Below are 25,290 nucleotides of genomic sequence, written 5' to 3' on the forward strand. Positions count from 1 at the left end.
CTCCCAGCAGCCAGCATCAATATACTCTCCAGCAGCCCACAACAATAGACAATAGACCATTCCCTCAACAGTAAATACCTTCCAGCATCAATTGACCCCCCAGCAAAAAATGATCCCCCACCAGCAACAATAGACCACCACACAAATATAGATCCCATTCAGTGACAATAGTCACCCAGCAGCCAGCAACAATAGAACCTCCAGTACACCCCAGCACCCTTGCCATTACATACATTCAGTGCTGAGGTGCCGGAACTGTGTTCCCTTGCGTTCACGCTGGAAAAATGCCCTGCTGGTAAGTATATATTTTTTTTAGGCAGGAACAATTTTTAGGATTTCAAAATGTTATTTTTGATAGTAAGGGTGAACTTCCTCTATAATGGGAATATGTAACAAAGGTAAAACAGAGGTTACCCCAGTTTGGCTGCAAACGTGGAAATACAGAGCTTTGAAAAAGTCTTCACACCCCTTGAAATTTTCCACATTTTCCCATGTTACAACCAAAAACGTCAATGTATTTTATTGGGATTGGATGTGATAGACACAAAATGGCACATAATTGGGAAGTGAAAGGAAAATGAGAAATGGTTTTCAACATTTTTTACAAATAAATATGTGAAAAGTGTGGCGGCATTTGTATTCAGACCCCTTTATTCTGATACCCCAAACTAAAATCTAGTAGAACCAATTGCCTTGAGAATTCACCTAATTAGTAAATAGAGTCCACCTGTGTTTCATGTGATCTCAGTATAAATACAGCTGTTCTGTGAAGCCCTCAGAGGTTTGTTAGAGAACATTAGTGAACAAACTGCATCATGAAGGCCAAGGAATACACCAGACAGGTCAGGGATAAAGTTGTGGATAAGTTTAAAGCAGAGTTAGGTAATAACAAAAATCTCCCAAGCTTTGAACATCTCACGGAGCACTGTTCAATCCATCATCCGAAAATGGAAAGAGTATGGCACAACTGCAACCCTACCAAGACATGGCCGTCCACCAAAACTGAAGGAGAGAATTCATCAGAGAAGCAGCCAAGAGGCTCATGGGAACTCTGGAGGAGCTGCAGAGATCCACAGCTCAGGTGGGAGAATCTGTCCACAGGACAACTATTAGTCATGCACTCCACAAATCTGACCTTTATGGAAGAGTGGTGAGAAGAAATCCATTGTTGGAAGAAAGCCATAAGAAGTCCCGTTTGCAGATTACGAGAAGCCATGTGGGGGACACAGCAAACATGTGGAAGAAGGGGCTCTGGTCAGAGGAGACCAAAATGGAACTTTTTGGCCTAAAAGCAAAACACTATGTGTGGCAGAAAACTAACACTTCACATCACCCTGAACACACCATCCCCACCGTGAAACATGGTGGTGGCAGCATCATGTTGTGGGGATATTTTTCTTAAGCAGGGACAGGGAAGCTGGGCAGAGTTGATGGGAAGATGGATGGAGCCAAATACAGGGCAATCTTAGAAGAAAACCTGTTAGAATCTGCAAAGACCTGAGGCCGGGGTGGAGGTTCCCCTTCCAGCAGGACAACGACCCGAAACATCCAGCCAGAGCTACAATGGAATGGTTCAGATCAGAGCATCTTCATGTGTTAGAATGGCCCAGTCAAAGTCCAGACCGAAATCCAATGGAGAATCTGTGGCCAGACCTGAAAATTGCTGCCCACAGACGTTCCCCATCCAATCTGACAGCTTGAGCGATTCTGCAAAGAAGAATGGGCAGAAATGTCCCTCTCTAGATGTGCAAAGAGACATCCCCAAAAAGACTTGCAGCTGGAATGGCAGCCAAAGGGGGTCCTACAAAGTATTGACTCCGGGGAGCTGAATACAAATGCCGCCACACTTTTCACAGATTTATTGGTCACAAATGTTGAAAACCATTTTTCATTTTCCTTCCACTTCACAATTATGTGCCACTTTGTGTCGGTCTATCACATCCAATCCCAATAAATACATTGTAACGTGACAACATGGGGGGGGGGATACATTGTAACAAGACAACATGGGGGGGGGAATACATTGTAACATGACAACATGGGGGGAGGGGGGAATACATTGTAACATGAAAACATGGGGGGAAGGGGGAATACATTGTAACATGACAACATGGGGGGAGGGGGGAATACATTGTAACATGACAACATGGGGGGAGGGGGGAATACATTGCAACATGACAACATGGGAGGGGGGGGAATACATTGTAACATGACAACATGGGGGGAGGGGGATACATTGTAACATGAAAACATGGGGGGGGGGGAGGGGGAATACATTGTAACGTGACAACATGGGGGACATTTCATGGGGCGGGGGGGATACATTGTAACATGACAACATGGGGGACATTTCAGGGGGAGGGGGGATACATTGTAACATGACAACATGGGGGACATTTCAGGGGGAGGGGGGATACATTGTAACATGACAACATGGGGGACATTTCAGGGGGAGGGGGATACATTGTAACATGACAACGTGGGGGGCATTTCAGGGGGGAGGGGGAATACATTGTAACATGACAACGTGGGGGACATTTCAGGGGGGAGGGGGATACATTGTAACGTGACAACATGGGGGACATTTCAGGGGGGAGGGGGGAATACATTGTAACATGACAACATGGGGCCATTTCAGGGGGAGGGGGGATACATTGTAACGTGACAACATGGGGGACATTTCAGGGGGGAGGGGGGAATACATTGTAACATGACAACATGGGGGACATTTCAGGGGGAAGGGGGGAATACATTGTAACATGACAACATGGGGGCATTTCAGGGGGAGGGGGGGATACATTGTAACATGACAACATGGGGGGCATTTCAGGGGGAGGGGTAATACATTGTAACATGACAACATGGGGGACATTTCAGGAGGAGGGGGGATACATTGTAACATGACAACATGGGGGACATTTCAGGGGGGAGGGGAATACATTGTAACATGACAACATGGGGGGAGGGGGGAATACATTGTAACATGACAACATGGGGGGAGGGGGGAATACATTGCAACATGACAACATGGGGGGAGGGGGATACATTGTAACATGAAAACATGGGGGACATTTCATGGGGCGGGGGGGATACATTGTAACATGACAACATGGGGGACATTTCAGGGGGAGGGGGGATACATTGTAACATGACAACATGGGGGACATTTCAGGGGGAGGGGGATACATTGTAACATGACAACATGGGGGGCATTTCAGGGGGGAGGGGGATACATTGTAACGTGACAACATGGGGGACATTTCAGGGGGGAGGGGGGAATACATTGTAACATGACAACATGGGGGCATTTCAGGGGGAGGGGGGGATACATTGTAACATGACAACATGGGGGATATTTCAGGGGGAAGGGGGGAATACATTGTAACATGACAACATGGGGGCATTTCAGGGGGAGGGGGGGATACATTGTAACATGACAACATGGGGGGCATTTCAGGGGGAGGGGGGATACATTGTAACATGACAACATGGGGGACATTTCAGGGGGGAGGGGAATACATTGTAACATGACAACATGGGGGCATTTCAGGGGGAGGGGGGGATACATTGTAACATGACAACATGGGGGCATTTCAGGGGGGAGGGGGGAATACATTGTAACATGACAACATGGGGGACATTTCAGGGGGGAGGGGGGAATACATTGTAACATGACAACATGGGGGACATTTCAGGGGGGAGGGGGGAATACATTGTAACATGACAACATGGGGGACATTTCAGGGGGAGGGGGGGATACATTGTAACTTGACAACATGGGGGCATTTCAGGGGGAGGAGGGGATACATTGTAACATGACAACATGGGGGACATTTCAGGGGGGAGGGGAATACATTGTAACATGACAACATGGGGGCATTTCAGGGGGAGGGGGGAATACATTGTAACATGACAACATGGGCAGGGCGGACTGACCATTTGGAAACTCGGGCACTACCCGAGGGCCCAGGGTCAGTAGGGGGCCCCATGAGATTCCCCTGGTACATTTTTCATAGGCTTTTTTGAGTTTGGGCAAGGACACAGGGGCCCCATGATCCCCTATTGCCCGGGGGCCCCATGAGTTGTCAGTCTGCCCCTGAACATGGGGGACATTTCAGGTGGAGGAAGATTTTAGCAAGGCGCTGCACACTTGAAGTCCATTTCATCAACTCTTTCTGTAGCAGCCACACGAGGGCAGTATCGGCCAGTCGGAGGCTCCTTCGCATCGCGGCATTATATTAGCTGTCACCTCGGCTGAAAGGAGTGAATACATTTCATCTGTCGCTCGGGAAATATGACACAGATGTGATGAAATTTCAGCGCTCACCCAAACAATTTTCTTTCTCTTTTTTTTTTTGTTGCTATTTTTGAGGATCCCTTTTCAAGCAACAAATTTACATGCAAATCTGAGGAATAAATAGAGCCGTCACACTTATCGGAAGGAGTGAAGCGCCGAGATCATTTCCAATTTCTGCGCAATTCCGAAGGCGTTATCCAGGACGGTCCTCGGCGGAGGTGTGATGGAGGCTCGTTCTATGTACTTAAGGCTCCGTTCACACCAATGCGTTTTTTAGTGCTTTTTTGCAGAAACGCACTGCAGTCCATGTTGGTTTCCTATGGAACACGGTCACATCTGCGTATTTTTGGAAAGGGTCGAGGACTTTTTTAAAAGCAAAAAGCAACGTTTTTGCTACAATAGAGTTCAGTAGAGAATCTGTCACGTTTTTGCCACGGTTTGCGTTTTTAGTCTTAGATTGTAAGCTCCCAGGATCAGGGCCTCCTATCCCTCTTGTATTGAACTGTATTGTTGCTGTATTGTCTCCCTTTATATTGTAAAGCGCTGAGCAAACTGTTGGCGCCATATAAATCCTGTATAATAATAATAATAATAATAATGTATAATAATAATAATAATAATAAAAAATTCCACTTAAAAAAAAAAAAAAAAAAAAAGGAGCTGAACAAAACGCGGTAAAAACTCATCAAAAACACGTAAAAAAACTGCACACAACACTGGAGAAAGCACCAAACGCAAAATTCATACAGTTGTGTTCAAAATAATAGTAGTGTGTTGAAAAAAGTGAATAAAGCTAAAAATCCTTCTAATAGCTTTTATTTCCATCCACACAAATGCATTGGGAACACGACACATTCTATTCCAAATCAAAACATGAAGAAAAATACATCAAATTTGTGTTGTTCCTCTAAAAAAATTGAAGAAAAGTGAATATTAGACGGTTCAAAAAAATCGCAGTGTTTGTATTCTTCTTTACAAACTCAAACATTCGCTATATAAACTGAGAAATGTTTGAAGATTTTGCTTTCCTTTGAATGACTTCATGAATATTTGGTTGTAGTCGCACTGTTTCTGAGAACTGCTGTACATCTGTGTTGCATGGAGTCACCCAACTTCTGGCCCCTGTGATCAGGTATTCCAGCCCAGGATGATTGGACCACATTCCACAGTTCTTCTCTATTTCTTGGTTTTGCCTCAGAAACGGCATTTTTGATGTCACCCCACAAGTTTTCTATTGGATTAAGATCCGGGGATTGGGCTGGCCACTCCATAACGTCCATCTTGTTGGTCTGGAACCAAGATGTTGCACGTTTACTGGTGTGTTTGGGGTCGTTGTCTTGTTGGAACACCCATTTCAAGGGCATTTCCTCTTCAGCATAAGGCAGCATGACCTCTTCAAGGATTCTGATGTATTCAAACTGATCCATGATCCCTGGTATGCGATAAATAGGCCCAACACCGTAGTATGAGAAACATCCCCATATCATGATGCTTGCACCACCATGCTTCACGGTCTTCACAGTGTACTGTGGCTTGAATTCAGTGTTTGGGGGTCGTCTGACAAACTGTCTCCGCCCACTAGACCCAAAAAGAACAATCTTACTTCCATCAGTCCACAAAATGTTGCGCCATTTCTCTTTAGGCCGGTCAATGTGCTCTTTGGCAGATTGTAACCTCTTCAGCACATGTCTTTTTTCCAACAGTGGGACTTTGCGGGGACTTCTTGCAGATAGCTTGGCTTCACATCGGCGTCTTCTAATTGTAACAGTCCTCACAGGGAACGTCACACCTTCTTTCATCTTCCTGGAGCTGATTGTTGGCTGAGTCCGCGCCATTTTGGCTATTCTATCCATTCCAATGGTAGTTTTTCACTTTCTTCCACGTCTTTCAGGTTTTGGTTGCCATTTTAAAGCATTTGCCATCATTTTAGCTGAGCAGCCGATCATTTTCTGCACTTCTTTATATGTTTTCCCCTCTCCAATCAACTTTTTAATCAAGGTACGCTGTTCTTCTGAACAATGTCTGGAACGACCCATTTTCCTCAGAATTTCAGAGAGAAATGCACTGTAACCAGCATGTACAACATTTGCTGCCTTCCTTCCTTAAATAAGGGCAATAATTGCCACCTGTTTTTCAAAGAATGAATGACCTCACTAATAGAACTCCACACTGCTATTATATTGAACATGCCCCTTTCAATGAGTGATTCAATGACACAGAATCAGCAGCATGCATGTCATGACTGTTGGGTCTGTTGGATTTCTATGACTCTACTACACCTGCTAGGAAATTATTTGCCATGTAGATATATCATTTCCACCAAAAACAGTGATTGATCCGGTTAGTGATGTCTGACTGCTATTATGTTGAACACAACTGTATAGAGGTCATGTGATAAATGATATTATACTCATTGCTGGTAATCGTTGTGTATATCGATCGTTCTGGCCGGAAGGGAGTGGCTACAAGGTCACACGCACACCACATCACATCCACTTGTAGTCGACACTATGTATTGCCCAACGAACAATTTTTTTAGATTGGTTAACCACTTCCCATCCGGCTGCTGTATATAAATGGCTGGACGGTGGAAGTCCAGGTGCGGGTTGCCGTTCATAAACGGCGTCTGCCATTTTGGATTGTGTGGGCTCCCTGGGAGTGCGCAGCACCACGATTTGGTGCCCGCTGTGTCCTCTGGACAAAGCGGAACACCGATGGCTGTACGGGACCTCTGTGTGAGGTTCCGATCATGTGATTGCTGACTGGCCAATCAGTAATCACATGAATAGGTGTAAGCAGGATGTCACTTCTGACATCATTGCTTACTACTTCTGAAATCTGTGAATGATCACAGAGATCACATGGTACAGGGCTATTCACAGCAGCCTTGTGCCATGTGACAAGCTGTGACCAATCACAGCTCTCACAGTATTTCTCAATGGCTGCAAGAATGCAGCCAGAGAGAAGGAGAAATTATTATTATTATTATACAGTATTTATAAAGCGCCAATAGTTCGCTCAGCGCTGTACATTACAAAGGGGGACAGAACATGTGACAGAACAATACCAATACAATGCAAAACATGAGGGGATCGAGGATGATTGCTTTTACAGCCTTTATGGGTGTAAAAGCAATCAGTGTAAAAAAAAAAATTTTTTTATCTCCGCCCACAAGTAGTACAGTGTTACTATGGTGACACTGTACTGGTAGGGTGACAGTATGTTAAAAAAAAAAACACCATAAATAATAATGTAAAAAAATAAAATAAAAATGTAGAAAACATTTTTTTTTTAAATTATAATCTTTGGTTATAAAAACTAATTTGGGTTATTTTTTTTTACTAAAAGGATAACTGAATACATTTTGGCCAAGATTTATGAAGAAAGATTATTTATTTGCAAAATTGTATAAGAATACTCTTTTTTTCAAAATGTATGGACTTTTTCATTTATATAGCAAAAAAAACAAAAAACAAAAATCCCAGTGGTGAATAAATACCACCAAAATAAAGTTTTATCTGTCTAAAAAAAAATGCTAAAAAATGTCATATGGGTACAGTATTGCATGACCGCGCAATTGTCATTCAAAGTGTGATAGCACTGAAAGCTGAAAATTGGCCTGGACAGGAAGGGGGTGAAAGTGTCCGGACTGGAAGGGGGGGAAAGTGTCCGGACTGGAAGGGGGGGAAAGTGTCCGGACTGGAAGGGGGTGAAAGTGTCCGGACTGGAAGGGGGGTGAAAGTGTCCGGACTGGAAGGGGGGGGGGGAAAGTGTCCGGACTGGAAGGGGGTGAAAGTGTCCGGACTGGAAGGGGGGGAAAGTGTCCGGACTGGAAGGGGGTGAAAGTGTCCGGACTGGAAGGGGGTGAAAGTGTCTGGACTGGAAGGGGGGGAAAGTGTCCGGACTGGAAGGGGGGGAAAGTGTCCGGACTGGAAGGGGGGGGGAAAGTGTCCGGACTGGAAGGGGGTGAAAGTGTCCGGACTGGAAGGGGGTGAAAGTGTCTGGACTGGAAGGGGGGGAAAGTGTCCGGACTGGAAGGGGGGGAAAGTGTCCGGACTGGAAGGGGGGGAAAGTGTCCGAACTGGAAGGGGGTGAAAGTGTCCGGACTGGAAGGGGGGTGAAAGTGTCCGGACTGGAAGGGGGGGGAAAGTGTCCGGACTGGAAGGGGGTGAAAGTGTCCGGACTGGAAGGGGGGAAAGTGTCCGGACTGGAATGGGGGGAAAGTGTCCGGACTGGAAGGGGGGAAAGTTTTTTTGGGTGGTATTTAATCACCATGTTTTTTTTTTATTAAATAAACAAAAAATGAATGAAAATTTTGAAAAAAAAAGTCTTTCTTTCCATTATAAAATTTTGCAAATAAATGAATTGTTATTCCTAAATTTAGGATGTATTCTGCTACATTTCTTCAGTTGAAACAAATGAAATCTGTGTTTATTATTTAGTCTGTAGGAAATTTATAGAGGCCACGAACTATGGGATACAGTATATCTGAAAGTCGATCAGTCCTGATGTACTGACGGCCGATCTCATTTCTTGAGGCCCAAAAATGTCAGAACAGTACAGATATCCCCCCAAATGTCAGAACAGTACAGATATCCCCCAAATGTCAGGACAGTACAGATATCCCCCAAATGTCAGAACAGTACAGATATCCCCCAAATGTCAGGACAGTACAGATATCCCCCAAATGTCAGAACAGTACAGATATCCCCCCAAATGTCAGAACAGTACAGATATCCCCCAAATGTCAGGACAGTACAGATATCCCCCAAATGTCAGGACAGTACAGATATCCCCCAAATGTCAGGACAGGACAGATATCCCCCAAATGTCAGAACAGGACAGATATCCCCCAAATGTCAGGACAGTACAGATATCCCCCAAATGTCAGAACAGTACAGAGACCCCCCAAATGTCAGAACAGTACAGATATCCCCCAAATGTCAGGACAGTACAGATATCCCCCAAATGTCAGAACAGTACAGATATCCCCCCAAACGTCAGAACAGTATAGATATCCCCCAAATGTCAGGACGGTACAGATATCCCCCAAATGTCAGGACGGTACAGATATCCCCCAAATGTCAGGACGGTACAGATATCCCCCAAATGTAAGGACGGTACAGATATCCCCCAAATGTCAGGACGGTACAGATATCCCCCAAATGTCAGGACGGTACAGATATCCCCCAAATGTCAGAACGGTACAGATATCCCCCAAATGTCAGAACAGTGCAGAGACCCCCCAAATGTCAGAACAGTACAGATGTCCCCCAAATGTCAGAACAGTACAGATATCCCCCAAATGTCAGAACAGTACAGATATCCCCCAAATGTCAGGACGGGACAGATATCCCCCAAACGTCAGGACGGTACAGATATCCCCCCAAATGTCAGGACGGTACAGATATCCTCCAAATGTCAGAACGGTACAGATATCCCCCAAATGTCAGAACGGTACAGATATCCCCCAAATGTCAGAACGGTACAGATATCCCCCAAATGTCAGGACAGTACAGATATCCCCCAAATGTCAGGACAGTACAGATACCCCCCAAATGTCAGAACAGTACAGATATCCCCCAAATGTCAGGACAGTACAGATATCCCCCAAATGTCAGGACAGTACAGATATCCCCCCATATGTCAGGACAGTACAGATATCCCCCAAACGTCAGAACAGTACAGATATCCTCCAAATGTCAGGACAGTACAGATATCCCCCAAATGTCAGGACAGTACAGATACCCCCCAAATGTCAGGACAGTACAGATATCCCCCCATATGTCAGGACAGTACAGATACCCCCCAAATGTCAGGACAGTACAGATATCCCCCCATATGTCAGGACAGTACAGATATCCCCCAAATGTCAGAACAGTACAGATATCCCCCCAAATGTCAGAACAGTACAGATATCCCCCAAATGTCAGAACAGTACAGGTGTCCCCCCAAATGTCAGGACAGTACAGATATCCCCCAAATGTCAGAACAGTAGAAATACCCCCCCAAATAACCCCTTTTTTTACAAAGTAACTGTCAGGAAAGGCCTGCCCATAGTGTAGGTGAAGTTCCACGCTGCACAAATATGCGCATGCGCAGAGTCCTTATGAGCCAAACAGATGTGCAGGCACTTGGACATAGGCGCATGCACGTGCACTCGCGCGTACGGGTGCGCGCCTGTCACTAATGCTGGCGCCAAAGGGGCTATTTAAACTGTTATTTTAAACAATAGTGCTGTGCTCCTAAAAACATAATATCATATAATAAAACAATAATCTTTCAACACTGACGTATTTTGCCCCACCCACCGGGGGCTCAGTCATATCTCCGAAAAATGAAACGTTTGTCCGAATTCTGATTTGGAACTAAATGAACTCAAAAAAGAGGTAAAACATAGAGGTTGATTTACTAAAGGCAAATATGCTGTGTACTTGGCAAGTGCTGTTGCTCCAGAGCTTAGTAAATGAGGGGGAGCTCTGCTGACTTCCATCATCCAATCATGTGCAAGCAAATGCATTTTTTACATTTTCCTTGCATGTGATTGGGTATTATTTGCATAGTGAAGCTTCATCTCATTCAGGGGTGGACTGACAACTCATGAGGCCCCCGGGCAATAGGGGATCATGTGGCCCCTGTGTCCTTGCCCAAACTCAAAAAAGCCTATGAAAAAGGTACCAGGGGCATCTCATGGGGCCCCATACTGACCCGGGGCCCTCAGGCAGTGCCCGGGTTTCCAAATGGTCAGTCCGCCCCTGATCTCATTTACTAAGCTTTGGCGCAGATGCCCTTGGAGAACGCACAGTCTATTTGCCTTTAATAAATGAACGCCATTGCTTCCTATAGAAGTCATTGCCAACGCTGTCTGTGCTACATTGTATCAAGTCGGGAAAAAAAACAAGCATGCTGCATTCGGATATATTGCTTTGCATGATTCTAATTTTATCAGATGGAATGGTGACCCTCAACTCTGCAACACGCAGGGCAGCACCTCGCGGTATTGTGTGGGTTTCCAGTCTCCCGGCCTGATCTCCTTTAATCCATCACAGTATCTGATGGTATTAAATATTTACATAAATTCATGTCCACCTGCCAAACAGCTGATCACTCCCAGACATCTGCATTGTGTGTAATTGCCCCATCACCGGTGGACGCAGCTGCACTACCTGCTGATGAATATGTCATGTTGTCTGCTATGCTTGAACCTCGTCCTACTTAATTACGGCTTGTCTCTCTTAATGGCTCACTTGGAGCGGCAACTGGAGTTTTCATTCTTCTCCATTTGTATTGGAAGGAAAATTAAACACTCAGTAGTCCTTCTATAGCATGGTATTCCATGGTACTGACAGGGACCAAGGGGCTAAGGGTATATGGAAGGTTAGTGCGGGGGCAAGAGGGAGGGTTAGGTTTTATTTGGATGGTTTGTGTCAGGCTGACAGAGAGGGTTAGGGTTATTGCCGTGGTTACAAGGAGGGTTGGGGTTACATGGAATATGACATTTATTTATTTATTTCAGGTACTTATATAGCGCCATCAATTTGCGCAGCACTTTACATATATATTGTACATTCACATCAGTCCCTAACCCTCAACGGGTGTACAATCTAATGTCCCTAACTCACATTCATACATACACATACTAGGGCCAATTTAGACAGGAGCCAATTAGCTTACCAGGTTGTCTTGGAGTGTTGGAGGAAACCGAAGTACCTGGAGGAAACCCACACAGATACAGGGAGAACATGCAAACTCCAGGCAGGTAGTTCCGTGGTTGGGATTTGAACCGGCGACACTAGTACTGTCAGGCAGACGTGCAACCACTTAGCCACTGTGCTGCCCATGGAGGGTGAGTGTGGGGGTTACAGGAATGGTTGGTATTCTGTTTACAGGGACAGTAAGTATAGGGGTTACAGGGAGGGTTGGAGTTGGGGTTACAGGAAATATGACATGGAAGGTAAGTGTGGGGGTTATAGGAATGGTTGGCATTAGGTTTACAGGGAGGGTAACTATAGAGGTTACAGGAAGGGTTGGTGTTGGTGTGGAAATCACTGTAGTAGGCACCTGTGGGTAGGTGCCTTTGCAAGTGGCCTGGAAGGAAGGGTTAGGGTTATTGTTGGAGTTACAGGGAGGGTTGGTGCTGGGGTTACAGGGAATATGACATGGAACGTAAGTGTGGTGGTTACAGGAAGGGTTGGTGTTGGGGTGGAAATCACTGTAGTAGGCATCTGTAGGTAGGTGCCGTGCCAAGTGGCCAGGAAGGAAGGGTTAGGGTTATTGTCGGAGTTACAGGGACGGTTGGTGTTGGGGTTACAGGGAGGGTTGGTGTTGGGGTTACAGGGCATATGACATGGAAGGTGAGTGTAGAGGTTACAGGAATGGTTGGTATTACTTTTACAGGGAGGGTAACTATAGAGGTTACAGGAAGGGTTGGTGTTGTGGTGGAAATCACTGTAGTAGGCACCTGTGGGTAGGTGCCTGTGCCAAGTGGCCAGGAAGGAAGGGTTAGGGTTATTGTCGGAGTTACAGGGAGGGTTGGTGTTGGGGTTACAGGGCATATGACATGGAAGGTGAGTGTGGGGGTTACAGGAATGGTTGGTATTACTTTTAAAGGGAGGGTAACTATAGAGGTTACAGGAAGGGTTGGTGTTGGGGTGGAAATCACTGTAGTAGGCACCTGTGGGTAGGTGCCTTTGCCAAGTGGCCAGGAAGGAAGAGTTAGGGTTATTGTTTGGTTTACAGGGAGGGTTGGTGTTGGGTTACAGGGCATATGACATGGAGGGTAAGTGTGGGGGTTATAGGAATGGTTGGCATTAGGTTTACAGGGAGGGTAAGTATAGAGATTACAGGAAGGGTTGGTGTTGTGGTGGAAATCACTGTAGTAGGCACCTGTGGGTAGGTGCCTGTGCCAAGTGGCCAGGAAGGAAGGGTTAGGGTTATTGTCGGAGTTACAGGGAGGGTTGGTGTTGGGGTTACAGGGAATATGACATGGAGGGTAAGTGTGGAAGTTACTGGAATGGCTGGTATTACATTTACAGGTACGGTAAGTATAGGGGTTACAGGGAGGGTTGGTGTTGGGGTTACAGGGACGGTAAGTATAGAGGTTACAGGGAATATGACATGGAGGGTAAGTATGGAGGTTACAGGAATGGTTGATATTACATTTACAGGGATGGTAAGTATAGGGGTTACAGGGAGGGTTGGTGTTGGGGTTATAGGAAATATGACATGGAAGGTAAGTGTGGGGGTTATAGGAATGGTTGGCATTAGGTTTACAGGGAGGGTAACTATAGAGGTTACAGGAAGGGTTGGTGTTGGGGTGGAAATCACTGTAGTAGGCATCTGTGGGTTGGTGCCCGTGCCAAGTGGTCAGGAAAGAAGGGTTAGAGTTATTGCTGGGGTTACAAGGAGGGTTGGTGTTGGGGTTACAGGGAATATGACATTGAGATTGAGTATGGGGGTTACAGGAATGGTTGGCATTAGGTTTACAGGGACAGTAAGTATAGAGGTTACAGGAAGGGTTGGTGTTGAGGATATCACCGTAGTAGGACCCTGTGTGTAGGTGGCTGTGTCAAGTAGCCAATCTCCTGTGTTCTTGGAATAATAGGAAAGAAGGCGCTCCCGATGTCCAAAAGAATGCAAGTTTGATGGCAGATTAAAAGGCTTTTATTAAAAAAAAGGACAATTGCATCAGGCCAAGATGTTTTGGGAGAAAGGACTCTGTCTTCTTCAGGGGTATTGAACAAGTAGAAAAATTATACAGAAAAACAGATTTATAAAAAAAACCCAACAGATATATGGAAAAGCGAGAACATAATATTGAATATGTAAAAGCAAAAATACAAGCAGATAATCCCAAGATAAAATATGTTGTTATCTTGGGTTTATGTTGGGATCACCTGTTTGTATTTTTGCTTTTACATTCTCGATATTATGTTCTTGCTTTTTTTTTTCTTATATCTGCTTTTTTTTATATATCTGTTTTTCTGTATATTTTTTGTACTTGTTCAATAGCCCTGAAGAAGGGAGAGTCCTTTCTCCTGAAAAGCGTTGGCTTGATGTACTTTTCCTTATTCTCCATAAATGCCTCTTAGTCTACCATCAAACTTGCATTCTTTGGGATATTGGGTGCTCCTTCTTTCTTATTATTACCAAGTTCACGTTTGGAAACGACCACCAGAAAAGCAACAGCCCAAACTCCAAGATGGTATACTGCCAGTTTCCACCATTGGGTGCAACCGACTGGAGAGACATTTCCCTACCCACCCACCCACACAACCACCCATCTATGACCAGTGATTGATCGAGTCAGTCCAGTGCGATCTTCAGCACAAACAAGATAACCTCCTGTGTTCAGATTGCAGCAGGGCAGCCGTTCAGCACAAGACCCGAAATCTAGTGGAGACCATTGGAGCAGGGGTGCCTAGTGCAGTGATTTCCAGGTTCTAGAGGGATCCCACAGGTATGGTATATACATAGTTACATTGGATCAAGCTTGACCAATGTAACTATATAACAATTGCCATACCAGGAATTTATCTTTAAAGTGATAGAATGTCATTCTCTTTCATCAACTTTGACATCATTACCAGTGGTCCGTACCAGAAAGAATACAGTTTCCTCTCCATCACTACTAACAACGCCACCATCTCTCCCACCCCACACGCCAAAGTCCTGGGTGTCACCCTGGACTCCCACTTCTCCTTCCTACCCCACATCCAACTGCTATCTAGATCTTGCAGGCTCCACCTCCGCAACATCTCCAAGATATTCCTCACCCCAGACACCACCAAACAACTCGTACACTCCCTCATCATCTCACGCCTGGACTATTGCAACTCCCTTCTCACTGGCCTACCCAAACGAACGCTATCCCCACTCCAGTCTATCCTGAACTCAGCGGCCAGACTCATCCACCTCACCAAGCGCTCCACATCTGCCTCCCCCCTCTGCCAATCCCTTCATTGGCTCCCGATTGCCCAACGCATCAAGTTCAAGCTGCTAACCCTGACCTACAAGGCCATTCACAACGCCGCCCTGAACTACATAACTGACCTGATACCCAAATACTACCCTACCCGTGCCCTCCGCTCCTCACAGGACCTCCTACTTTCTAGCTCTCTGGTCTCCTCCTCCCACGCCCGACTGCAGGACCTCTCCAGGACTTCCCCCATCCTCTGGAACTCCCTACCCCAATCCATCAGACTGTCACCTACCCTCCTCACCTTCAGGCGCACCCTGAAAACCCTCCTCTTCAGGGAAGCCTACCCCAACCTCACCTAACACCCGACCTCACCTAACAACTAACCTCCTCCACTCCTCCTACCACTCCATCCCCCACAGCCATCTCCTCCTGTACCACCTTCCCCTCCCTCCTAGATCGTAAGCTCGAAAGAGCAGGGCCCTCGAACCCCTCGTGTAGTGTATTGTTACTGTCTTGTCTCATGTTCTGTCCCCCCCTTGCTACTGTACAGCGCTGAGCATACCCTTTCACGCTATAGAAATACTGTATAATAATAATAATGATGCCACAGGAGCTGGGAAAATTCCCTGCACCCCTTTTCAGTCAGTAATAGTGACACCCCATTGGGTCCTGCTTACTTTTTGACCATAAGTGGCAACAAGAAGTGGACTCCAGGACAGTGCCAGGACTGGTATTCATATAGGCAATTCAGAATAGAAGAATTGTAATGGACAGAGATTTTCAGAAAACCGCTGTGATAATGCTAAATTCAGCTCAGTGGTAGTGGTCCACACCATACCGCATTGTGGGTTTAAAGCTTGCCAGCCCACTTTTATTAAACAAACTTAAAGAAAAGTTCAAAACAGAACAGTTGCCCACACAGGGAATCTTCACAGACAAAACAGTAACAGAAAATGCCCAGCCACATGGCTCGCTCTTCAGCAACTCCACTGCTTAGGCCTTAACCTTGGCTTTTGCTTTCTGGTCCCCCAGACCACCTTACACAGTACCTCCAGCTGCAGGCCTCTCTCAGCACTCCTGCTTCTCCCAGCCAATTCAGTTGCAGGGTGGGCCAATTCCCTGGCCTCTAGATAGAGGTTCTCCTGACAAGCCAGACTCTCTTACTCCTCTGAGACCTCCAGATTCCATCAGACCCCTACACTCGCTTAGTCATCCAGGCTCTCGCTTTGACTCTCCCAGCTCCATGGACATAAAATCTCTCCTCCAGCATGGAGTGCTGACTAATGAGTAGAGCACCTCTGTCTCCAAACAGGAGCACACACTTGTCTCCAAACAGAAGTCCTGAGTGAACAGGGCTAGAGGGTCTTTCGGCATGCTTATTTTCATTTTGGACGCCAAAATGTAGGATGATACTGAGAGATCTACCCTGGATTTGGAGTCTTGTGAGCTATGGTAGCCACCGTGGATGGAGTCACTTGCCCTGGGCAAGGGGTACTTTTTGTTATGTAGTGCTCATCCAACTTAGAGATGGCCATACACCATGTACACTAAGAAAATAAGCTGGACTCCAGTTAACTCTCTGGTCCTGTGCCAATGCACACATTGACTGTAACATCTGCATTTAGGAGGGAAACACAGCCTATACCCACTCCACATGTCCAACGTAATTCTGTCACCTCACTCTTAGTAACAGAATGGGGTCCCACCGCGCCCCTAGCAGAGACCTCATGCACTTTGTTAACTTTTCCTCTTCCATACCTAGAGGCCAGGCCAAGGACCTCTGTGGCGCTGATCTGCTCCCGTTACTATAGTAGATGGAACTCTCGGGGAGGGGGCCCCAGAAGCAATCCTGTCAAGGTTCCAGGTATGACCAGAGGTGTGTGGACTGACACAGGGAAACGCAGGCTTCAGGAGTGATGTATAAGAATATAATTTATTAGGAACTACACAAGTATACAACGCACAGTACAAACAAAACCAAACCTCCAACTAATGTCAGTATGTTCAGGAACCCAGACAGGCGTAGTCAGGCTGAAGAGGTAGAGTGGTCAGGCAGGCCGGGTCGGGAACAATCGGGCAGACAAGGTACAAACGGAGCAGGCAGGAGAAAGGTCAGGAATAGCCGAGGTCACTGCAGGCGGAGTTCGATCAGTGTCAGAGTCAAGCAGGGGAAACAGGCAGGCAGGCGACAGGACCAGGTACAGGGGCTCATGGGAAACAAACACCAAGGCACTGACTGCAGGCCTGGCCATTGCTTAAATACACCTCCTGCCATCAGCCTCAGGTGATGGCTTGATTGCAGGAGTGAGATTCTGGCTGCTGAGAGTACCCGCTGGCCAGCAATGGTACTACAGCCCACAAGGCAGGTGAGCCTCAGCACTACCTGTGCTGAGCCCATTCCTGACAAATCTCCTCTCTGCTAGAGGACACCCCTCCTATCGCTAGTACCATGCTTCACCACAGGCTGCTCGTACTGGTTCTAAGACTTCCGTTACTCAACTACTTGCTTTACTCTGCACCATGTTAACTTCTGCAGTGCTGTCTTCATACCCCAATGTGCTTTAACTGTCCCAAGCTGTAGAAGGCTATGTGTAAAGTCCCAGTTACTTTCATTAAATAACTTAAGACCAGGCATTAAAATGTTTCAAACGCTTTACTATAAAAACGCTTTTACTATAAAAAAGAGAGCAAACTGTTTTTCCCTAACTGAACCTACAAGTGCAGCTGCCCCAGCATACCTGAACAGGTAAGAGTCCATTCTTGGCAGAGTCTATAGTGGCGGAATCCGGATGTTGGTGTCTTCAGCAGCCAACTTGGTCAAGGTAGAGAACAGGCAAGCCCCGAGTACAAGGCAAAATAGCGACTCTGGGACCTGGAACCCTGTCCCTTTTATAATGCCACAGGATCAGTGGGTCGGGCCCCGCAAAGAAATCCCAGGAGCAGCCGCTACAAGAATTAACCCCTTCCCTCCCCGCCAGGGCAGCCATACTAACTGACCACCATAGGCAACCTTCCTATATGAACTATGACTGTGTCCCTCATTATAAGGGCTGTGTGCACCTGTACACACACAGTGCTGGTCTTCAGCAAGACCTGGACACTGGGCTGGAGATTTCTTCCCTCCCAAAGCACTTTGCAATCTCAAGCAATTTTCTCTGCTCAAAATCGATATTTTCCTGACTCTCGCAATCTACATTCATTGAACCCTGCGCCCTTTCTACACCCATTTTTCACAGTGGCAGGGCCTCACACTGTCACACAGCTCAAATATCTAGGTAATGAAAATAAATAGTCACTTAATTATACCAGGCCTGTGTAATTGTGCGTGTTAAGTAGAAAAAAAAAAAAGACTAATTTTTCATGAGAACTTCTGTACCCGGGATTCTCAGTCTGGTTTGATTGCCTTATTAAATGCTTACTTGGAGGAAATAGGAGCTGTACTTCTGGCTCTGTTTTGAACTCTGCTGTCACTCCGCACAGCTGTCTGTTGATGGCAGGAGCCGGAATTTTAACATTGCTGTCAGGTGGATGTCAATCTGCTTGGTGGTAGTCGTTTGTTGTTTTGTTAGATAGAGGCTGGGTAGCAGCCTGGGATGACTCAGCCTAGGAGTGAGGCAGGAGTTCACCTTAGGACAGGCTGGGAGGGTCTACAGGTCAGGGCTTCTGGAGCGCTTCCACCTTTCTAGAGAGTGGAGAACTTTCTGGAACAGGGGTGGAGGATGGGAGGAGGCCCAGATCTGCATGTTTGAGGGACCTTGGCCAGTCCATTGACAGGAGGCTGGGCATGGTGACTGGGGCAACCCTCTAATATTACAAAGCCTAGGGAAGGAGGGCAGTGTCTGGTGGAAGATGGACTGAGAAGAAGGCTGGAATGAGGAGCCTGCAAGGGGGCCCCAGAGAGGGGAGCCTACCTACAGGCTGGATTCTGGAAGGGAGGATCTCCTCTGCCCCACTGTCTCCTTGGGAGGATGGCCTGTGAAGCATGGAAGGAGCCATCCCAGCATAAGGCCTGAAGGCAACAACCAACCCACCAAGCAAACAAGGAAAGATAGAGTGAGTACTCCTTTAGCACCTGGGCCAGATAAGGGGAGAGAGCGCTCAGGCGTAATACCCACTAGTCTTCATCCAGGACTGTTCTAAATCTACAGCTCGTAGGCCCCTTTGCCAAGGGATACCGTCAGGCAGCTGGGTAAAGAGGAGGATTCATCTGGGGTCTGAGGAGGTACACTATAGAGGTTTTTCTTCACACTCTTTAACCTCCCTGGTGGTATGATTATTTCACATTTTTGGTGCTGAAAGCGGTACCATTATTTTGCATGGAAATTTGGCGTTTTATATTGTAGGCCTGTAATTTTTAGGAATAACTCACTGAAATCTGTCCGAACAAGAGTCTAGTAAACATCCCGGGTATGATAAAACTTGAAACACGAAATCATAATTATAATTTAATAAATAATCATAAAAATTAATAATATAATAATAATAAATTTAATACAATAATGTAATCAAACCAAAAACACTGAAATGTGAAATAGAGCGCCAAGTTCGCACATCTCTGAGCAAAGTCGCAGAATTTTTACTGTTCTTTCTGCCTGGAAACTGAGAAACGTCCATGGCGTCCAAAAAGCGTCCCTTTAGATCAAAAGCGGTTTTAGACCGGCTAGAGAACAGCGATAGTAAATCAGAACCACTTGCAGAATTGAGTGATAATGATTCGTGGGGGAAATTCCTCATCAGACACTGAAAACGATTCTGCGACTTTGCTCAGCGATGTGCGAACTTGACGCTCTATTTCACATTTCAGTGATTTTGGTTTGATTATATTATTGAATTACGTTTATTATTATTATATTATTATTTTTTATGATTATTTATTAAATTATAATTTATGATTTCGTGTTTCAGGTTTTATCATCCCCGGGATGTTTACTAGACTCTTGTTCGGACAGATTTCAGTGAGTTATTCCTAAAAATTACAGGCCTGCAATAAAAAAATACATATTTCCATGCAAAAAAAAGTACTGCTTTGAGCACAGAAATATGGACATAATCAGACTGCGTCCAAAAAGCGTCCAAAAAGCATCCCTTTAGGTCAAAAGCGGTTTTAGACCGGCTAGAGAACAGCGATAGTAAATCAGAACCACTTGCAGAATTGAGTGATAATGATTCGTGGGGGAAATTCATCATCAGACACTGAAAACTATTCTGCGACTTTGCTCAGCGATGTGTGAACTTGGCGCTATATTTCACATTTCAGTGTTTTTGGTTTGATTATATTATTGAATTACATTTATTATTATTATATTATTATTTTTTATGATTATTTCTCTCCTAGATTGTAAGCTCGAAAGAGCAGGGCCCTCGATCCCCTCATGTTTTGCATTGTATTGTTGTTGTTCTGTCACATGTTCTGTCCCCCTTTGTAATGTACAGCGCTGAGCAAACTATTGGCGCTTTAAAAATACTGTATAATAATAATAATAATAATAAAATAATTATTTATTAAGTTATAATTTATGATTTCAAATTTTATCATCCCCGGGATGTTTACTAGACTCTTGTTCAGACAGATTTCAGTGAGTTATTCCTAAAAAATACAGGCCTGCAATAAAAAAAATACATATTTCTATGCAAAAAAAAAGTACCGCTTTGAGCACAGAAATATGGACATAATCAGACCGCTAGGGAGGTTACAAAAATGTAGCCAGATTTACAAGTTTCCAGTTGAAAGTCATCATTGGTAGATTTATTTGGAGCCGGTACTGCAGACATTCATACACATGAGATTGCGTCCTCTCTCCATCCATCTCCGGCATTTCCTGCAGTAAATTCGGCAGTGGATCTGTCTGTTGGTCCGGCTCCCTCTTCATCATATCCATAAATACCGCTGAGCGCTGGAGAAATACAAGTTTATTCAGGGCTGCCAGAAGGCCGGATCGAAGCTCCTCTTTGATTTATTAATGAAACATTTAAGTAAAGTAGCCGAGGCTGTTTAATCCGATGAATTATTCATCCTAAAAACGGACTGCTCCTGCTTTATTTTTATCACTGAATCTTGGAACGCCAGCGCCGTCGCTGCCAATTCATAATCATTACTGACGATATGTCATCGTGGCGGCTGACAGGGAACCAGATTTGCTTACAGCAGCATTATCATTTCATTGAATTTTTAAGGCGCACAAAAAAAAAAAAAAAAAAAAAAAGAAAAGTCAGACGGGAATGGGTGAAAGTGACATTTTCCATCAAAAGAAGAGCTTTCATAGATGGAATTTCACAGAGTAAAGAGCTGACAGATCCCTTTATTCACTTCCTATTGAAATTCACTCGCTACCTGATAAAGAAAAATTCTCAACAGCTTTATGACAGCCAGCAGAATATCTAAAGGTTCCCCATAGACATCGATACAGGAATGGATCACCAACCCAAAGTACAAGTCTGAATGTAATCGTTATTAAAACAGGTCCCTTCCAAACAGATATCCAACACGTTTCGGGGGTCAGGGAGGGTTCCGGAAAATATCCCGGCATCAGTGGTAGTAAACAATGCTCCATCTTTGGTGTTAGTGAGAGGAATAGTGCCCCATCGATGATGTCATTGGAAGAAATTGTGCCCCATTATTGGTGTCATTGGGCCTCATTCTTGGTATCATTGGGATGAACTGTGCCCCATCATTGGTGTCATTGGTGGGAATTATGCCCCATTGTTGGTATCATTGGGAGAAAAAAAATTCTCAACAGCTTTATGATGGCCAGCAGAATATCTAAAGGTTCCCCATAGACATCGATACAGGAATGGATCACCAACCCAAAGTACAAGTCTGAATGTAATTTTTATTAACACAGGTCCCTTCCAAACAGATATCCAACACGTTTCGGGGGTCAGGGAGGGTTCCGGAAAATATCCCGGCATCAGTGGGAGTAAACAATGCCCCATCTTTGGTGTTAGTGAGAGGAATAGTGCCCCATCGATGGTGTCATTGGGAGAAATTGTGCTCCATTATTGGTGTCATTGGGCCCCATCGTTGGTATCAATGGGAGAAAAAAAATTCTCCACAGCAGAATATCTAAACATCAACATCGATACAGGAATGGATCACCAACCCAAAGTACAAGTCTGAATGTAATTTTTATTAAAACAGGTTCCTTCCAAACAGATATCCAACACGTTTCGGGGGTCAGGGAGGATGAGGATGAGACTTTTGGGGGCTAGTTACCACCTACCAAGGGGTTCTTCACCAAAGACATATTTGTTCCTGTTTCATTACCTTAGAATTTGAAACTTAGGGCCTGTCTGCCACTTCTCCAGCATTGGGACCAAACTTTCTTACATATTTGTAGGCTATTCTTTTGCTGGCTAAAGAGGGGCATCCTTTTCCCGGATCTAAAGAGACCCATAAGGTTGTATCCCCCCAGGTTGGTTACAGAGATGGTTGGCCCTAATTCCCACAGAAACCTCTAAGGCAGGAGCCTTCAAACTTTCTAAGCAAAGGGCCAGTTTACTGTCCTACAGACTTTAGGGGGGCCAGACTGGAAAATGTCCCGGCATCAGTGGGAGTAAACAATGCCCCATCTTTGGCGTTAGTGAGAGGAATAGTGCTCCATCGATGTTGTCATTGGGAGAAATTGTGCCCCATTATTGGTGTCATTAGGCCCCATTCTTGGTATCATTGGGATGAACTGTGCCCCATCATTGGTGTCATTGGTGGGAATTATACCCCATCATTGGTATCATTGGGAGAGAAAAAATTCTCAACAGCTTTATGACGGCCAGCAGAATATCTAAAGGTTCCCCACAGACATCGATACAGGAATGGATCACCAACCCAAAGTACAAGTCTCAATGTAATTTTTATTAAAACAGGTCCCTTCCAAACAGATATCCAACATGTTTTGGGGGTCAGGGAGGGTACCGGAAAATATCCCGGCATCAGTGGGAGTAAACAATGCCCCATCTTTGGTGTTAGTGAGAGGAATTGTGCCCCATCGATGGTGTCATTGGGCCCCATTCTTGGTATCATTGGGATGAACTGTGCCCCATCATTGGTGTCATTGGTGGGTATTATGCCCCATCTCTGGTATTATTGGGAAAAATTGTGCCCCATCATTGGTGTCATTGGGAACCATTCTTGGTATCACTGGGATGAACTATGCCTCATCATTGGTGTCATTGGTGGGAATTGTTCCCCATCATTGGTATCATTGGGAGAAGTTGTACCCCATCATTGGTGTCATTGGGCCCCATTCTTGGTATCATTGGGATGAATTGTGCCCCATCATTGGTGTCATTGGTTGGAATTATGCCCCATCACTGGTATTATTGGGAGAAATTGTGCCCCATCATTGGTGTCATTGGGCACCATTTTTGTTATCACTGAAATTATCTGTGCCCCATCATTGGTGTCATTGGTGGGAATTGTGCCCCATTGTTGGTATCATTGGAAGAAGTTGTGCCCCATCATTGGTGTCACTGGGCCCCATTCTTGGTATCATTGAGATGAACTGAGCCCCTTCATTGGTGTCATTGGTGGGAATTGTGCCCCATCGTTGGTTTCATTGGTGTCAGTGGATTAAATAGTGTCACAAGGACCAGATAAAAGCAAGCAAAGGGCCACATCCGGCCCCCGGGCCACAGTTTAGAGACTACTGCTCTAAAGAGTGCATATCCACCCTTGCACGCTGTGTTAACCAGACCCCAGAGACCTGTCCCTGAAGCCTCCTGCCCCTTCTTTAAGCTTCTTCTCAGCGCACTGTAGAATAAAAGAAAAGGTGCGCTTGGTTGCATATATCCTCTGATGACGTGTTGGATGTGCATCCTTGCATGTTAATAGCATACAGACTTTAGGCCAACAGAAATAAGAGTTCCCAGAAATAGGTGCCCCAACAATCTTCCTTTTATTTTCTTCCCAACAATGCTCCCAGGTTGGGCATGTCCCAAAACCCCAAAGCTCCTTTAAACGGCCATACGCGTTACCCTCAGATTTACTAACAAACACAAGAATCCCCTTACATTGCTGGTCACTGGGAGGAAAAAATGAAATAGCTCTAGTGGTAACTAGGATTTAGAAAATACCCCAGTTCAGAGATCAGAGGAAGTAACAATTCCTTACTGGAGTCAGGGGAAATAATTCCCCAGTTTTTGGAATCAGCAGGAAGACCACCTGATGAAGTCAGTGCAGGAACTATGCAGGTCCATCAGGGTAATAGCTCACAACAGACTCCATAGGAACTATGTCAGCACCCACTGTCAGAATGGGCCCATTGGTGCACAAGACTTGTAATTTAAGGAAGAAATCTCATCAAAGTTTTTGTTTTTGTATCCTGTCCCCTGCCCCCCCCCCCCCCCCAGATGGCAAAGTGCATAATGAACTTTGCCCTGTCTTCCTAGGTGGATCTTTTTTTTTTTTTCTAAGAGCTGTTGTGTTGGGGGATAGAGGGGAATGTGTGGGGATTACTTGCTCTTGGCGGCCTTGTGGCTATCGTTCTTTTTGGGCAGCAGCACGGCCTGGATGTTGGGTAGGACTCCTCCATGGGTGATGGTGATGCTGCCCAGCGGCTTTTTGAGCTCCTCATCATTACGGACAGCCAGCTGGAGGTGTCGGGGGATGATACGGGTCTTCTTGTCGTCTTGGGCGGCGTTGCCGGCCAGTTCGAGGATCTCAGTCATCAGATATTCCAGGAGGGCGGCCAGATAGCCCCGACCTGCTCGGCATAGTTGCCCTTCCTGAGCAGCCGGTGAACATGACCGATGGGGAACTGCAGACCAGCCCTGGATGATTGGGTCTTGGCCTTAGCCCAAACCTTTCCTTCTTGTTTGCTGTGACCAGACATGATTGGATTACTGAGGAGTCACTCAGACAGAAAAATGTAAAACCCGGGATCTTTAGATCTTCAGTTTAATGCTCTCCCAACCAGGGGCGGACTGACCATTCGAGCACTCGGTCACTGCCCGAGGGCCCAGGGTCAGTAGGGGGCCCCATGAAATGCCCCTGGTACCTTATATAGGCTTTTGTTGGGTGTGCTTTGAGTGTGGGAAAGGACACAGGGGCCCCATGATCCCCTATTGCCCGGGGGCC

The 25,290-nt window shown here is 45.7% G+C and overlaps 1 pseudogene; it reads right to left on the reverse strand.

The window, feature by feature from the left end:
- Window positions 1-24,665: 24,665 nt before the first annotated feature.
- Window positions 24,666-25,045, reverse strand: LOC149452743 (histone H2A type 1-like; annotated as a pseudogene).
- Window positions 25,046-25,290: the final 245 nt, after the last annotated feature.

The sequence above is a fragment of the Staurois parvus genome, unplaced genomic scaffold, assembly GCF_062004578.1.
Source record: "Staurois parvus isolate SC_StPar_1 unplaced genomic scaffold, SC_StPar_1.0 ptg000467l, whole genome shotgun sequence".
NCBI lineage: Eukaryota > Metazoa > Chordata > Amphibia > Anura > Ranidae > Staurois > Staurois parvus.